This window comes from Haliotis rufescens, unplaced genomic scaffold (genome assembly GCF_023055435.1).
Source record: "Haliotis rufescens isolate VD_foot unplaced genomic scaffold, xgHalRufe1.0.p SCAF_9, whole genome shotgun sequence".
NCBI lineage: Eukaryota > Metazoa > Mollusca > Gastropoda > Lepetellida > Haliotidae > Haliotis > Haliotis rufescens.
The window spans coordinates 33,312,564-33,328,845 of NW_025964383.1; the positions used below are offsets into that span (position 1 = coordinate 33,312,564).

At 40.9% G+C, this 16,282-nt stretch overlaps 1 long non-coding RNA gene across 6 annotated transcripts in view; it reads right to left on the reverse strand.

Annotated features, from left to right (window-relative positions):
• Positions 1–16,282, reverse strand: part of LOC124111161 — a 224,247-nt gene that overhangs the window by 163,826 nt on the left and 44,139 nt on the right. For 5 of the 6 annotated variants that reach the window (XR_006857391.2, XR_006857393.2, XR_006857394.2 and 2 more), the window contains exon 3: positions 4,921–7,321. This is a non-coding gene — a long non-coding RNA (uncharacterized LOC124111161). Of the gene's footprint in view, positions 1–4,920; positions 7,322–15,428; positions 15,795–16,282 lie in introns of those variants that run through there. The other variant, XR_006857392.2, reaches the window with a different exon arrangement.

Consider the following 16,282-nt stretch of genomic DNA (forward strand, 5'->3'; position numbering starts at 1 on the left):
AGTTTACTTTGAATAATTTCTTTAAATGATTACTTGATACAGTTACTTCAAATAGCAACTTTAAACAATTACATTACACAGTTACTTTAAACAATTACTTTACACAGTTACTTTGAATAATTACTTTACACAGTTAGTTTGAATACTTACTTTACACAGTTACTTTAAACAATTGTTTTATACAGTTACTTTAAATAATTACTTTACACGGTTACTGGGCAAGTTCACTGCTCAACATCAAAACATGTCTCCTGATGGACGAAACTTACAGGTGCAGGTGTTTGTCTTGTGTGAAGCACAGAGTGCAGGTGTTTGTTTGTCTTGTGTGAAGCTCAGAGTGTAGGTGTTTGTCTTGTGTGAAGCACAGAGTGTAGGTGTTTGTCTTGTGTGAAGCTCAGAGTGTAGGTGTTTGTCTTGTGTGAAGCACAGAGTGTAGGTGTTTGTCTTGTGTGAAGCTCAGAGTGTAGGTGTTTGTCTTGTGTGAAGCACAGAGTGTAGGTGTTTGTCTTGTGTGAAGCTCAGAGTGTAGGTGAAGGATAGAGGGTGTACAGCAGTCCGACACCCAAGACAACAGAACATGTGACTGCAAGCTAAACCCAGACTGTAATGACTGTATGATGTGTCAGCATTACACGAGGGCAACAATACACGAGGGCAACGCTACACTAGGGCAACACTACACGAGGGCAACGCTACACGAGGGCAACGCTACACGAGGGCTACACTACACGAGGGCAACACTACACGAGGGCTACACTACACGATGGCAACGCTACACGAGGGCAACACTACACGAGGGCAACACTACACTAAGGCTACACTACACGAGGGCAACGCTACACGAGGGCAACGCTACACTATGGCAACACTACACGAGGGCTACACTACACTAGGGCTACACTACACTAGGGCTACACTACACAAGGGCTACACTACACGTGGGCAACACTACACTAAGGCTACACTACACTAGGGCTACACTACACGAGGGCAACACTACACTAGGGCTACACTACACTAGGGCTACACTACACGAGGGCAACACTACACGAGGGCTACACTACACGAGGGCAACGCTACATTCGGGCTACACTACATTAGGGCTACACTACACAAGGGCTACACTACACAAGGGCTACACTACACGTGGGCAACACTACACTAAGGCTACACTACACTAGGGCTTCACTACACGAGGGCAACACTACACTAGGCCTACACTACACTAGGGCTACACTACACGAGGGCAACACTACACGAGGGCTACACTACACGAGGGCAACGCTACATTCGGGCTACACTACATTAGGGCTACACTACACAAGGGCTACACTACACAAGGGCTACACTACACGTGGGCAACACTACACTAAGGCTACACTACACTAGGGCTACACTACACGAGGGCAACACTACACTAGGGCTACACTACACTAGGGCTACACTACACGAGGGCTACACTACACTAGGGCTACACTACACGAGGGCAACACTACACGAGGGCTACACTACACTAGGGCTACACTACACGAGGGCTACACTACACAAGGGCTACACTACACTAGGGCTACACTACACGAGAGCTACACTTCTACACGAGGGCAACACTACACTAGGGCTACACTACAGGAGGGCAACACTACACGAGGGCTACACTACACAAGGGCTACACTACACGAGGCCAACACTACACTAGGGCTACACTACACGAGGGCTACACTTCTACACGAGGGCAACACTACACTAGGGCTACACTCCAGGAGGGCAACACTACACTAGGGCAACACTACACAAGGCCTACACTATATTAGGGTTACACTACACAAGGGCTACATTACATTAGGACTACACTACACAAGGGCTACACTACACGAGGACAACACTACACAAGGTCAACACTACACTAGGGCAACACTACACAAGGCCTACACTACATTAGGGCTACACTACACGAGGCCAACACTACACTAGGGCTACACTACACGAGGGCTACACTTCTACACGAGGGCAACACTACACTAGGGCAACACTACACAAGGCCTACACTATATTAGGGTTACACTACACAAGGGCTACATTACATTAGGACTACACTACACAAGGGCTACACTACACGAGGACAACACTACACAAGGTCAACACTACACTAGGGCAACACTACACAAGGCCTACACTACATTAGGGCTAATGTCCTCAGTCGTGAGACCAGTGAATGAGGTGGGAGACACAACAGCATCACACGTTGAACAGTACTGCAGTAATATCACCATTCTTTTAATAGGATACGGTGATGTTTAAAAAAATTCAATCGACGTAAGAGGCACCATTACAATGGATAAAGAACATGGGGTGAAGATCGTGGCAGGACGTCTGTTGCCATGTCATACTATCGGATCCAAGGCCAATTCGAGTGAACATACATTCGTCAACTCTCTGAAGGATCGACATACTTTAACTGAATATGTTTTCGTCTTTGTTCGAAGATTGTTAATATTACTTTCATTCAGCCACTCATGATGATTAACATATTCAAATCCATGGCCAGGAGCTACAAAGTAACATATTTTGTAGATAAATACATGTATTTTAGCGCAATTGTTGTAAGAAGCGTACGTAAAATAATGAAAATTTCTTTCCCAGGGGAAATAACTCTTTCACATCTTCCTTATCGTCTGAATGAAACTATCAGTTAAAGTTAAGAGGGTTCAATTCTCTCCAATCACTAATATTTTTTTATAGCCAAAATACCCTTTCTTGGTATCCAAAAAGAAAAGAAAAAAAAAGAATGAAAATGTTTTGTGAATTAACTGTAAGGTAGACATCCATTTATGAATTAAACTTTTACGTTGTTGTCATTGTGTGATATTGATAAATTCCATTATACGATGGAAAGTTTAAAGAGTTAAGACCTGTTCCTGAGTGAGCGTATACATTACGCCCAGTAATATTCAAATATTGAGGCGTGTGTGTGTGTGTGTGTGTGTGTGTGTGTGTGTGTGTGTGTGTGTGTGTGTGTGTGTGTGTGTAAATATATGTAAGTGTGAATGTGTGTGCGTTCGTTCGTGCGTGCGTGTGTCAGATGACGTGTTTTGTATTTAAACAAATGCCTTGTACAGCGTTCCTCTCGATACCAAAGCAACATGTGTACAGATTAATTACACTCATACAACAAGTACTTATTGCGGGCATTGATTCAGGTGAGGTGAAATAGGGTTTGATCACATGATCTAAATATAATTCAAACTGCATATACCTTATCCACTCATTACGACTTTTTTCAAAATGATTTTTATATGATTAGGAAATATGGATCACATAATGGATGAGACTCAACATCTGTTAACACGTTCCACAAAACAAAATAGAGAATTACATATGCATATGTAGCTTAACAGATTTGTCAAAAACGGGGTTACATTTAAGATATGTTAAAACTATCCGCGCCAGAAACACCCACTTTAAACACATCCTTGCTCTTCCTTTGCAACGTTCGTTAGTAAGTTAGTTGACATATTTCAACCACATGACGTCACGAATCCCCAGCATCACATATACAAACAACAGGAGTGCGAGACAGAAGATGGTTTCCGTTTCTAGTTGAAGCGCTCGGAAAATATTTAGAGCACCATTTGTAAGGGAGATAACTCTTCTTGTCCTATGCATATAAATGATATTCTCGGATACTCTAGTTGGACAATGAAATGGGTTTCAACGTTGCATTCAAGATTACAGCGACGAGCACTAGTCCGGACATATGCTGGGTTCATACTACTTTCCCACTGAAATACCATGCAACATTTTAACATCAATACCCCACTGGGACACAGTGTACTGACTCCGAACCGACCAGTCCCTGATTTATCCCATTGAATGCCGAACGCCAGGCAGGAAAACAACAAGTACCATCTTTTCACGTCTTTTGGTGTGCCCGATCAGTGAATCGAACCACCGACCTTCCGATCTCCGGGCAGACGCTTTACCGTTACACCACGGAAGCGGTCTCATCTCGTTAAGAAAATGCCCTTCACATAAAGTAGAAATGAGGACACAAAGCTGTTTGTAATAACCACCGTCTGTCCCATAAAACCACTGAATAATTCACAAAGCATAACGCTTAAAACCACTAGTACTTGTGGTGATCGATTTAATATAATTAATAAAAAAAAATAATAATACAAATGTAATTTTAACATTAGCCTATACTTCATTTACACCAACGTAGTTGCAATATGTATATATGTGTTGGGCTCAGAAAAAAAAATCCAGGTTAAAAAACACCTAGTAAATAAGCGCACCATACTATCAGCTCGTGTTGAAAGTCATGTGATCGTCCAATGTGGAATGGGGGGACACACATTTAATGTCCTCGAAATATTGAATAGTGGTATGAAGCTATGGAAGCGCCCGTAAAATGACTTCATACTGCCCCTGTCAGACAGTTAGTGAACTGGCACACTTTCTATCAGCGGGGAAGAGGCTTGTCGCCAGCATGGGTGGCGATGGGTAACGTGAACAGACGAGCCTGAGTTCCTGTGTGGAGGCCCCGTACCCCTTGTGTATTGGATGATAACAATGTGATAACGATGATAACGAACCGATAACAATGTGAAATATGCAAGTAAATAATAATGTAATTCCCATTGCAAACACTTCGCATCGCATTGCAGAAGTTCTGCGTGATTATTCATGACTCGAATTGCTTAAGCGCATTAACTATTTCTCATCATAGGATTTCGGCTATACATTCACGAAAATTTACGAAAGTCCATATTTCTTGTGAGAATCTACGACCATGAATGCTTCAAACATGTACTGTTACATGTTACGAGGAAAACGGTAGCAACGCGATAATTCGATGTCTTCCCTGAAAATGTGGATCGCAGATTAAACAAAAACAAAGTCAATTTGTTTGAATCTTACCTGTAATCGTTCCCGCGTCCAGCTGATTGATCAGACAGGTAAACAACCTGACGCTCGGCGCTGTGGTGACCCCAGTGAGAGGTCACGCTGAGAATCACTCAAAGTGTCGTACATCCATCCACTGAATCCCCGACTGCCTCCGCAGTGATCCATCGCGAATACACCATCCACAAGGCTGGAACCACAAGAATCCACACCATGTACTCTCCATTTGAGGCACTCTCTAATCCATCTTTAATCCATCTGGGGTACTTTCCTATCCATGATAATGAATTTTCTAAAAGAAATATTCTTTGATCCTTGACAAACAACTTCACATCTGATTAAATGTCCCAGGAATTTCTTATCCATCCGATGTAATATTCCATCCATTTCACATCCATCTGGTGTGATATCTCATCCATTTCACATCCACCTGGTGTCATATTCTATCCATTTCACATCCATCTGGTGTAATATTCCACCCATTTCACATCCATTTGGTGTAATATTCCATCCAGCACATCAATCTGGATAACATCCCATCCATTTCACAGCCACCTGGTGTGATATCCCATCCTATTCACATCCATCTAGTGTAATATTCCATCCTATTCACATCCACTTGGTGTAATATCCCATCCATTTCGCATCCATCTGGTGTAATATCCCATCTATTTCACATCCATCTAGTGTAATATTCCATCCTATTCACATCCACTTGGTGTAATATCCCATCCATTTCGCATCCACCTGGTGTAATATCCCATCTATTTCGCATCCATCTGGTGTAATATCCCATCCATTTCACATCCGTCTGGTGTAACATCCCATCCATTTCACATCCATCTGGTGTAATATTCAATCCTATTCACAACCATCTGGTGTAAGATCCCATCCATTTCACATACATGTGGTGTAATATTCCACCCATTTCACATCCATCTGGTGTAATATTCCATCCTATTTACATCCATCTGGTGTAATTTCACATCCATTTCACATCCATCTGGTGTAATATCCCATCCATTTCACAACCATCTGGTGTAATATCCCATCCATTTCACAACCATCTGGTGTAATATCCCATCCATTTCACATCCATGTGGTGTAATATTCAATCCATTTCACATCCATGTGGTGTAATATTCCATCCATTTCACATCCATGTGGTGTAATATTCCATCCATTTCACATCCATCTGGTGTAATATTCCATCCATTTCACATCCATCTGGATAATATCCCATCCATTTCACATCCATCTGGATAATATCCCATCCATTTCACAACCATCTGGTGTAATATCACATCCATTTCACATCCATGTGGTGTCATATTCCATCCATTTCACATCCATCTGGTGTAATATCCCGTCCATTTCACATCCATCTGGTGTAATATCCCATCCATCTGGTGTAATATTCCATCCTATTCACATCCATCTGGTGTAGTATCCCATCCATGTCACATCCATCAGGTGTAGTAACATATTCATTTCAAATTTACATGTAGAAAGGTCTAATCCATGTTATTGGGTGCTCTGCTCCCCAATATTGTTAAGTATATTTCATGCAACATGTTCACCCTGGGGTTCCCCCAAAGTGGGATATCTCGCACCTTTAGCTCCTGATGAAAATCCACATGGCATACTCAAATCCATCTCAAACCCAGTGCGTCTTCTCAGGCGCGCTTTCATTCATTTCACGTCGTCTTCACTCACATGAGATACTCAGTTATCCATAGAGTTTAGTCTTCTGTCCATAAAATGTAGTCTTCTGTCCATAAAATGTAGTCCTCTGTCCATAAAATGTAGTCATCTGTCCATAAAATATAGTCTTCTGTGCATAAAATGTAGTCTTCTGTCCATAAAATGTTGTCTTTTGTTGTCGACGTACGCTACTTCACAGGTCTGTGACCAACATTTCAACAACATGGACGGTTTCCTTATTCCTAATGATTGAATTGAATTGAATCACATCTGGTCACATGATGCCACAACCACAGATATCCGTGACAGATATATGTGACATGTGTCACAGCAAACCGACCTGGATCAGACACTCACGTACCACATTCAGGAACTTCACATGGACGTCTTTCCACACCACCACGTCGACGAATTTCGGTTTCTCTTAAACACATTTATGGAAATCCAAATAATAATTATAATCATTATCCATCTGAATTTCTTCACCATTTACGTTTTAGTTTCGCTGTCCTGTCACACAAGACAAACTATGATATTGCACAATTGCACACATTCGAGGTCAGAAATCCAGCATCCTTGTCGATTTCACTTTAATCCGATTGTTGATTGGCATAGGCACATCGTTGTTATCTCATGCAGGTTAAATCCACGTGAGCTGATCCTACATCCACACACAGGCATCTTCCTTGATTCAGATAAGCACGACTGACATCTGGAAAATAGAACCTGTCACTTTAGCCTCACAATGACTCAACAATATTTCTATACTCATAATATTAAAATATAATGTAAGGAATAACGAGACTCGTGAAGATCCGGGTAGAGAATAGGACTTCCGCAAGCCTTGCTTGTCGTTAGAGGCGACTAGCGGGATCGGGTGGTCAGGCTCGCTGACTTGGTTGATGCATGTCATCGTATCCAAATTAAGTGGATCGATGCTCATGAAATCAATCACTGGATTGTCTGGTCAATACTCGATTATTTATAGATCGCCGTCATATAGCTGTAATATTGCTGAGTGCGGCGTTAAATAACAAAAACACAAGGAATAACGAATATTTTTCGCAGTCAGTGATATGACGACTGTAAATAAACATATTTGGAAAAACAAATAAGTGGTGTTGACTCGTTTCATGTTAAACAGAATTACAACTGAGACTTCCGCGTTGATAATTAACTGTAATAATAATAATAATAATAATAATAATAATAATGATGATGATGATGATGATGATGATGGTAACAACAACAACAACAACAACAATTATAATAATAATAATAATAATAATAATAATAATAATAATAATAATGATAATAATGATAATAATAAAAACCATATAACACATTTCTTATAGACATTTTTAATTATTTCTTATTAAGTGTTCGTGCCATGAAGTGAAACATAGAAGCATAAAAAAAATAGTAAAAAATAATTGTCAGAACATATGTAACTAAATAAAATAAGAACTTAAATGACATAAATATTTATCTTTAATTAAAGTCAAGAAAAAAATAAATAAAAATTAATGGAGTTCCACGTTCCTGGCAAACGTGGATAGAAAAGTAGAAATTCCGAAAGTGTCAGCAGTGTGATCAACCAAAACAAAAATTAAAATTACAACCTAATACATATCAGCTTCACACAAGTAACTGCTACATGACGCCGACAAGGAACTTATATCCCGATCTACCGGCAACACTCGCCGCGTGTGGCGGGTGAAGTCGGTGATCCGATTAAAAAAAAATATGTTGCTTTTCTCTTACCAATTATAACATAAACGACTCACCAGTGAACCCACATGCGAACACGAGAACACCTGCAACTAGATATCATACGCGTTAAGTCAAACCGGCTACAGTGTCACGCCTTCGTTACCCATGGGAAACAGATTAGTTCTACGTTGAAAAATGCTTTATAAATGTCCTTCCCTAATGCATCTACGAATTCGACTATTGTTACAAATTCAAGATGAAAAGGTGTGCCCATGTTCGATCAATTTTAATCACAATTCAATTCTTAGCAAACCCGAAGGTAAATGTCAATCAAATGAATAAATAGCACGACTTGGTGTCAACATAATTGTCAAATTGTATAAAATACAATGCTCATTATTCAAAAATATCAATTGGTGAATTGAGAAACGAGACGAGTATTGATGAAATGTCTATCCCTAATTGGCACCCGACATTGCTCGTCAATACGCTTCAGTTTCATTTCGGATTGTTAATTGTCGTCTTTTGTTATGATAAATACTGGCGTGATATGAATTACATATCGTTTTGTTGTCTAATTAGACAGCGCTAGTGTATATATTGATCTTACACAAGGTCAATACTACTCGAATGTGTCATTGTATTTGTTACAGGCTAATAATGCTGAGATGTATGACATATGTTGGAGGAATGAGAGAGGACACAGGGGAGAGAGAGAGAGAGAGAGAGAGAGAGAGAGAGAGAGAGAGAGCAAGAGAGAGAGAGCAAGAGAGAGGGAGAGAGAGAGCAAGAGAGAGAGGGAGAGAGCGAGAGAGAGAGCAAGAGAGAGGGAGAGAGCGAGAGAGAGAGCAAGAGAGAGGGAGAGAGAGAGCAAGAGAGAGAGCAAGAGAGAGGGAGAGAGAGAGAGCAAGAGAGAGAGAGAGAGCAAGAGAGAGGGAGAGAGAGCAAGAGAGAGAGGGAGAGAGCGAGAGAGAGAGAGCAAGAGAGAGGGAGAGAGCGAGAGAGAGAGCAAGAGAGAGGGAGAGAGAGAGCAAGAGAGAGAGCAAGAGAGAGGGAGAGAGAGAGCAAGGGAGAGAGAGAGCAAGAGAGAGGGAGAGAGCGAGAGAGAGAGAGAGAGTTAGAGAGAGTGTGTGAGAGAGATATGAATACATTTACATTTGAAGGTGACGGTATTTCAATGTCCTTTCAAACCAGATTCTTTATATTGTTGTAAAGATATTTCACCCTTGTATGAAGGCGTCCTTAAAGGGCTTGACTTCATCATAATGTATAAGGATCTGCTTTATAAACACCATTGCAAATGACGACTATTTCCAGTTCACCGTATCGTCATCATTGCTTTATTGGTTAAACAAACCTAACCTAGGTATTAATTACAGACGTCGTACACACATGTACATCATTCATAGTGTTATACTTTAGTTTAAATGACTAACGTAAACGTTTAATCTTGTCAAGTCAGTGTATATATAAACGGCCAGGCTAAAGAAAGTATACACTTGACAATTAGATTTTACCAACAAATTACAAGCTTTTTGAAAATGTTGCTACGCTGAAAACAGTCGCCAAATATTGAAAACGTAACTATAGTAACATGACAGAATTGGGTGGTCCTTAACCGGTAGTGGCTAATATGTTGCTATTTCGTTATACAAGGGTTCGACTGTATAGGAGCTTCTCCCACAAACTTCGCTCAGTTCATTATTGTTCTTATTACAAGGTAATAACATAACTACAGTAAACTACGCTTATGACGAAAACGCTTATAACGAACTGACGGATGTAGCAAACTCAATGTTTGGTCCCGGGAGTTTGCTTACATGCTTACACGCTAATAACGAACTCCTGTTATAACGATCTAAATTAGTGGTCTCTTTGAGTTCGTTATAACCGTAGTTTGTTGTACATTGTATTTAATTCACTCACGTCTAAATTATTCAAATCATACACAGGTAGATATTTTTATCTCAAAGGACAGTCGGGCATGTTATGGATATAGCAACAATTTATCGCCAATAAATTACAGTTTCATACAGATAACTGCTAAATGACATGGTCAAAGAACTTATATTCTGATCTACCGTCATGTTAGGGTTAAAGTCGGTGATCCGATCCTTACAAAAATGTGTTTGCTTTAATAATAAACAAAATAGAAACTACTTGAAACATATGCTCCCAGATATCAAACAGACCGTCTCAGCGATCAAGTGCATAGAGTATCTGCCCGGGAGCGTCAATCCAACATGCTTTTATAGATGGTACTTGTTGTTACCCTGCCTGGCGTATTGAGGGAGATAATTGGTCGGCTCGGAGTCAGCATGCTGTGTCTGAGTGGGGTATCCATGTTAAGCTGCGGCATGGTATCTCAGTGGGCTAGCACTATGAAACAGGTATTAGTTCGTACAAGTACAAGCAGCCACACGCACGCAAGCACACACGCACACACTGCATGCGTTATATAAGTGCTATAATCCTGAATGTAATGTTAAACCCCATTGCATCTCACCTAGATATGAAACACCTATGGACTATGTATGGACTTTGGACTACGAAAACCTGCACCTGTACATCCAGTATAGGACATAATAGACAATATTTTGTCTCTGTCAATCCAGATTAACAGAGTTCGCTGACGCTCAAGTCACTACAATTAAAAATAAAATCTTCACCATTAAAGGCCAAAGGTTCGGATTTCACATTTTCAAAAATAGATTCAATATACAATTAACTTAAAAACACACCATTCATTTGAAGTAAATGACGTCGTTGTTAGTATGTTCTCGGGTGGAACCAGACCGCACTCACTGACCTTCATGCGACACTTATTTCACTAAACAGTCTCACATGAAACAAACAAGCTGTCATCAGCTGATGCTGAGCTCAATTACATAAAACAATACACTTATCTTACCCATTCGTTCGTTGATCCTACGTTCTCAAGTAGAACTCAGCGTACTAATTGACCCTCAAGTGATAGCTATTTCATTAGAGGTGAAACAGACAAGCTATCAACAACCGGTGCCTATTTCAGCCATGCAGATCTATCACCACAGAGCAGCATAATGTGACACTTACTGAAATATACATGATAATGACAGACCGGCATATTCAGCCAGTTTACAAACATTCATTTCGATCCCAGCCAACAAAGCGAACAGTAGTTGTGTTGTTAAATATTCTAAGTATTGTTGTCGCGCTATTCACAAGTTCAGATGCTCGACACCATATGGAGGATGGCTCTCTGTCAGTGAAACGGTGTGTCTTTTCTCTCGTAGTAACACATTGTTGTTTTACAATCACACCGGATTCACGAGGGTGTAGTTATTGTCATAATGGTTTGTACCTATCAATATTTACTGGCATTTTTTATTGTGAATAACATAGACTATTGAATGTATTTCTATACACAGATGAATATTCACATTTTGTGTACATTTCATATAAAGGCGTGCTGATTGAATGTGCTTGGTAACTGTCGGTGCTTCTGTTAGACAGGTGTTGGTTGGATGGACGACAATAGCATTACGAGTAAACTATTTGTACGTGATAACAAACATACATATTAATATAACTGATCGAGATACACGATATAATACCAGCGGGACAAAGATCTGTCTTTTCTGATTTTAATAAGTACTTCGACAGTATTCTGACACTGGGTTAACTGGAAACCCCATGGCCATACAACGTATGTCGAGTTTTCCGCACTTCGAGACAAGCTGATATGTCGACTTCGACATATCATTGACATGATGACGTTAAATCGACTTCATGGACATTATCGAAAAAGTCGATCAAATCATATCGCGTCTCTATCAAGTGGTGATATCAAATGTCGACAGTCTACAGGTGATATCTATCAAGTTTTCAGTCTATAAGATAGGGATATCATATATCGACGCTCTAGGGATGAGATCATAATACGACATACTACAGGTGATATAACATTTTCACAGTCTATAGGGCAGGGATATCACATATCGACGCTCTACTGGTTGATGATATCACACACTAACGCTGCACAGGGTGGACCTATCTCACATATCAATGCTGTATCGGGTAGTGATATCCCATATCAATGCTCTATCGGGTGCTCATATCACATGTCGATGCTCTATCGGGTAGTGATATCACATATCAATGCTCTATCGGGTGCTCATATCACATGTCGATGCTCTATCGGGTGCTCATATCACATGTCGATGCTCTATCGGGTAGTGATATCACATATCGATGCTCTATCGGGTAGTGATATCACATATCAATGCTGTATCGGGTAGTGATATCACATATCAATGCTCTATCGGGTGCTCATATCACATATCGATGCTCTATCGGGTGCTCATATCACATATCGATGCTCTATCGGGTAGTGATATCACATATCGATGCTCTATCGGGCAGTGATATCACATATCAATGCTCTATCGGGTGCTCATATCACATGTCGATGCTCTATCGGGTAGTGATATCACATATCAATGCTGTATCGGGTAGTGATATCACATATCAATGCTGTATCGGGTGCTCATATCACATATCGATGCTCTATCGGGTGCTCATATCACATATCGATGCTCTATCGGGTAGTGATATCACATATCGATGCTCTATCGGGCAGTGATATCACATATCAATGCTCTATCGGGTGCTCATATCACATGTCGATGCTCTATCGGGTAGTGATATCACATATCGATGCTGTATCGGGTAGTGATATCACCTATCAATGCTGTATCGGGTAGTGATATCACATATCAATGCTCTATCGGGCGGTGATATCACATAAGGATGCTCTATCGGGCGGTGACATCACATAAGGATGCTTTATCGGGTGCTGATATCACATATCGATGCTCTATCGGGTGCTCATATCACATGTCGATGCTCTATCGGGTAGTGATATAACATATCGATGCTGTATCGGGTAGTGATATCACATATCAATGCTGTATCGGGTAGTAATATCACATATCAATGCGCTATCGGGTGCTCATATCACATATCGATGCTCTATCGGGTGCTCATATCACATATCGATGCTCTATCGGGTAGTGATATCACATATCGATGCTCTATCGGGTAGTGATATCACATATCGATGCTCTATCGGGTGCTCATATCACATGTTGATGCTCTATCGGGTAGTGATATCACATATCCATGCTCTATCGGGCGTTGATATCACATAAGGATGCTCTATCGGGCGGTGACATCACATAAGGATGCTTTATCGGGTGCTGATATCACATATCGATGCTCTGTCGGGTGCTGATATCACATATCGATGCTTTATCGGGTGCTGATATCATATATCGATGCTCTATCGGGGGCTGATATCACATATTGATACTCTATCGATATTGCTGGAATATTTCTAAAAGCGGCGTAAAACCATACTCACTCACTCACTCAGTCACTTATCCACTCACCCATCTGCTCACTGATCCACTCATCCGCCCACTCTCTGACCCACCCAATCACATTTTATAAACAGCCAACCAATTAAGTTTCATGCAGCCCTGGGAAAGAACTCGGCAGAATCCTTTAAACTCCTACCAGGTTTCTGATTCATCCCCATCCTCATCTTCATGCTTAAGTGCTTCAGCGAATAATATCACACTTGATATTAATTTCTCCGTACTAACATGTAGAACCGACACCTATTTTAACCGGAGTACTCCAGACGTGAATAAATATTTGTGCGTATTATAACTGGCTTTGAAACGCTTCAGGCCTGTTCAAGACAGCTGTTCAATGTACAAACACCAGACACCACCCATGTAGATCCGATTCATAACCGTCTTACTACCTCAATACCAGAAAGCAAATGTTGAACGTTTCGAATAAATATATCTCTCTCTATCTTTAGGCGTTCCGTAAAAGTGGTACACAAAGAAAATGGTGACGAGTATTCAAAAATAATATTTCATGAAATATATTTGTGATGAACTACGTGATCACAGAAACGCTAAACGAATTTTATGCGTCGTTTATCACAAATATTTGACGGTCAGTATGTGGTCCACATTAGATGATATTAATTCGGTTTGATAAGCGCAGTCCATAAAACTCATCCACATCCATGGTCACTTGGTCAATTCATTGGGTTATACTTGCATTATACTATAAATCCAGAAAGAGTGGGGTTTGCTTTACGCCGCTTTTAGCAATATTCCAGCAGTATCACAGCGGGGACACAAGAAATTGGCTTCAACATTGTACCCACGTAGGAACTGAACCCGGGCCTTCGGCGTGACGAGCGAACGCTTTAACCACTGGGCTACCCCACCGCCCCAAATCCAGAAAGAAGGATTATGTCATAAATATGAATGATTGTTGTACCTCCTAGACGAAGTATCTTTGCAACCTACAACAATATTTCAGAACAGTTCTGCTATGTTGGGGTACAATTGGGCAACGCTCAATTTTTATGCCTGATCCAAGGTAAAAGTGTAAGGGTGTGTAATTGTCTAGAAGTTGATAACGTTCACATGTTGACAATGAGTGAGGTGTAGGTTTAACGCCGCCTTTCACAGTGTTTCCGTTATATTACGGCGTCTCATTTTGATGATGGAGGAAAGCACGAGCTGATGCAGGTCTCAGACGTTTACCACGAGCACGGTCATGGAGCTAACAAACCTCGAAACATAAACAGGGCGAACGGAATTCGAACAGACGGTCGTAGCATTCTGGCGTCCCTAAGGGACGTAACTCTGCACAGCGAATTACGGTGCTGGTGTCGGCACACCTACGTTACAAAATAAATCTGTATAAATATTGTGCCAAATAGAAACATGAGGAATTTTTTTTTATTATTTTAAAATAAAAAATATGCAAGTTTCATCACAACCTTCATCACGAAGGTACATTAATGGTTTGCCTTGTCATTGTGAGTGAGTGAGTATGGTTTTACGCCGCTTTTAGCCAATTCAATCAATATCACGGCGGGGGACACCAGAAATGGGCTTCACACATTGTTCGGTGTGACGAGCGAACGCTTTAACCTCTATGGCCTGGTAATAAGGACACGGAGACTGCTTAATATATAAAATGAGCGTCACACGAAAAGAAGAATGATATGATCCGAGAAAGCATATACAAACCTGTTCAGATGGCAGGAAATACTCCAACTCAAAACTGTGACACCCACGTATGTTTGTCGCCATAAAAAAACATCCCATTTCCGTTGCCGGGGACTCCTTCCACCACTGCCGTGTCTTAAAACACGAGCCACACGTCTTACAGCTGAGACACCAGCTGCAGTTGTAGATGTTCACACAGAACGCAGTCTCGGCAGGTTACCAAACGCAGCGCAACTCAAGCAATCCCTCCACATCAACTATCACACCGAGAAAAAATGATCCTGACTAAGAAGCTCGAAAATACAGCCACAAAAGACCCATGTTAGTGTTTTGTGCATTACGGTCTGTAGGAAACAAAAGGCTTTGAGTTATTGACTGGAGCCCACATTTGGAAACGGGGTCAGGTCCCTTATCCCGAAACACTAAAAGAGCCCATACACCATCAAGATACTATTGTAGACAGAACAACGACTTCGGCAAAGCCTGGACAACGCCATTTGAAAAGCGTGAATATACCTTTACGGAATATATTGTGATTCGAGGCAGCCATTTCACGTATCGTTTGTCCAAATTGAATGGCGATCGGGCTCTTGACAGATAGACTAGCTCTTTTTACATGTGCGTTTCTCAGTAGCCAGGTAGTGTTCTTTCTCTTTCCCAATACGCTGGAATGTTGCAAAGCTGAATAGGACATAAAAGAGTTTTTCTCCAAGCGCGAAATGCGATACGTAATACCCGGCTTGAGTCTCCAGCCATTCTTCCCCAAAGACCTCCAGTAACAATAGCCAAGACTATAGGCTTTGGGTAGAGAATAGCAAAAGCTTTTTCGTATTGTTCGAATTTAACTTTGTTATTTTCGTGGTGTAATTGTAGTA